The sequence below is a fragment of the Octopus bimaculoides genome, chromosome 14, assembly GCF_001194135.2.
Source record: "Octopus bimaculoides isolate UCB-OBI-ISO-001 chromosome 14, ASM119413v2, whole genome shotgun sequence".
NCBI lineage: Eukaryota > Metazoa > Mollusca > Cephalopoda > Octopoda > Octopodidae > Octopus > Octopus bimaculoides.
The window spans coordinates 2,426,721-2,429,765 of NC_068994.1; positions in this window are offsets into that span (position 1 = coordinate 2,426,721).

Below are 3,045 nucleotides of genomic sequence, written 5' to 3' on the forward strand. Positions count from 1 at the left end.
GCTTGTGAGCTGAACCGTTATAAAATTGATATAGCTGCACTCTCAGAGACTCGTATAGAAGGTGATGGTCAGCTTGAGGAAGTAGGAGGTGGATACACCTTTTTTTGAAAGGGAAGGCAGGAGGAGCGCAGAGAGGCTGGTGTTGGTTTTGCAGTCTGATCTGATATCCTTAAGAAGTTGGAAAAGCTCCCTGTTCCTATAAATGAACGTATAATGACGCTACAGTTGCACTTGAAAGGTAAGCGGTTTGCTACTCTAATAAGTGCCTATGCACCTACTTTGACTAGCTGTGATGAAGATAAAACAATTTTTTATACTCAGCTGAGAGCCATACTTAGAAAAATCCCCAATTCTGATAAAGTCATTCTACTGGGGGATTTTAATGCCAAAGTTGGAACAAACTGGCAAACATGGAACTCTCTAGGATGTTTTGGAGTAGGGAAAATGAATAGCAATGGTTTCATGCTACTGGAACTTTGCAAAGAACATGGACTTTACATTACAAGCACTCATTTTATGCACAAAGGTAATCACACAACAACATAAATGCATCCAAGGTCCAAAGTTTGGCACTTGCTGGATTATGTCATCATCCGCAACCGCGACATTTATGACATTTGTAATGTCAAGTCCTTCCATGGATCGGAATGCTGGATAGACCACAGTCTGGTGCGAGCAAAGTTCCGAATGGTAATTAGGGTAAAAGAGAGAAGAGGACCAGTCAGCATTCCTCACCGCCTAAATGTCCACAAGGTATATGATGTTGTGGTTAGGAAAGAACTTCAGACTCGCTTGTCCAGCATTGAAACTGCTGCAACAGGGGAGGATTTTTGAGACCACGTTCTACAATGTGCAGCCGAAACCCTGGGATATGTTACTGCCAGACACAGAGACTCTTCTTTTGTCCCTCCTAAAGGTTACTATATCTGTCTGGAAGTCCCAGAGGATCTTTGCCTTCCTATTTTCACCCATTACCTTTCCCAGTGTATGTTGGTACCAAGCACCCATTACCTCATATCCATACTTCCAGCACAGTCGCCAGTGAAGGTTTGGGGATAACTTGTCATGTCTGCTCTTCTACTCTTTCTGTGCAAGACTTTCACAAGCACTGACAGCATGAGTCATGCTTTCGACCCTCTTCCAACACATTCTGCAGACGTTCATTGCAGAGATGGTTGTTGTTGGTATTATTATTATTATTATTATCATTATTATTATTATCATTATCATTCAGGCCTTGCACTTGCATTCATTCTGTCTCTATTAAACCTTCCTCACTTCTCATTTTTCTAACACCCATCCCTCCACCACCCTTCTAACTATGGCACTATTCAGCTGCTATGACTGCAGAATCTACACAATTTTTTCCCCCTATTTTGTGCTATCAGTTACTTCACCCTGTTCTTGGAACCACTTCCTTTCAAAATTCATCTCTCATTCTTAATATCATACTTTTCCACTTTATTTCCAGTTGTCTCTCCTTCTCCTCTGAGCTACAACTTAGAACTGCCTTATTTCCTTTTTTATACCCCCTCATATCCAACACTCCCCAACTTTTGTTCTCCACTCGCTTTGGCCACCATTATGTACTTCAGATCTCCATCTCTATCACTGCCCATCTCTCTTTCTGCACATCATACTCTCTCTACTTTTTCATCTCTCCACAGCTGCTTTCCACCCTTTCTGTATGGCTACTTGTCACCTCCTCCTTCCTGACTTATTTCTTTCATATTTTTCACCAAACTGACACTTAACATCAACCACAACTCCTCCTTTGTTCATTATTCACTACATTCACCTTTACTACTCCTGTCTAACCATCTGTATCGTCCACACACACACGATGATGATAATGTATTTTATGTATGCATTATGCTTTAAATATATCATGGTTCAAAAAAATATATGTATACTCTTCTCCTTTATTTGTTTGTTTGTCACTGTCCATGCCATAATATCTCCATTTTTACAGTATACAGAACCATTTTTTGGTCTCAAGATGTCCTTCTTTCTCTTCCTCTCTCACTATTTCTGGCCCTCCCCATCTCTTTCTCTCTGGCCCTTCCTCTCCCTTGCTTCTCTCATTTCCTATCCTTTTATCATTGCTGTTCTCAGTAATTACACGATACAAAGTAGTAATACTACCTTTGCTCCACCACTCCCCTTTTTTTCTTCTTATTTCCTAATCGATATTTCTGCATCACATTTAATAAGCAGCTGTCTATTTATATTATATTATTTGCTCTAACCTAATGATTTTCTTGATATTTTTCTTTCTCTTTCCTACATAATCAACAATACCTTTATTAATTTCATCGTACAAGACCTTATTTTTATCAATGTTAATTCACAACAAACTCCGTTATTCTGCTGCAGTTTGCTCCATATAAATATCTACCTTCTTTGCACCTCACTAGTTGTTTATACATACATATACATGTATATATATATATATATATATATGAGTGTTCAGTTACATAAACTCAACAATATTCAAAGAGAGTTCTGCCTTTATCATTTGGAAGAGACATGGATTCTACGAAGTGCAGAAAGGCAACTTTTGTAAAAGGGCAGTGTGGTTGAATAAAATTTGATACAGGGAAGAGAGTATCAGCAGCAGGATAGAAATAACCCAGTTCCTCTTGTAAACTGGATGACAATAAGGAAGGCATGCAACCATAAATAACATTCTAGAAACCATGATGTACACAACAAAGATAAGCAATTTTCTCTGTCAAGCAAGCATGGTAAGAGAGATGTACAAGGACGATCATGGTGTATATGCACGTACACATTTGTGTGTGTGTGTGTGTGCATGCACGCGCATGTGTGTGTGTGCGTGCATCTATTTCCCTGTCCACCTCAGTTATCGCTCCATCGACCATACCTCCTCTCATCTCACCACATACGATGCTTACTTGCCTGCCCCGCTGCCAACCCCCCCCCCCTCTCTCTCTTTCATGCTCCCTTCTTCCACCCTTTCCATACATCTAATCTTATAATGGTGAGCATGAAGGAATAATGTAGGACAGCCCTGGACAACCT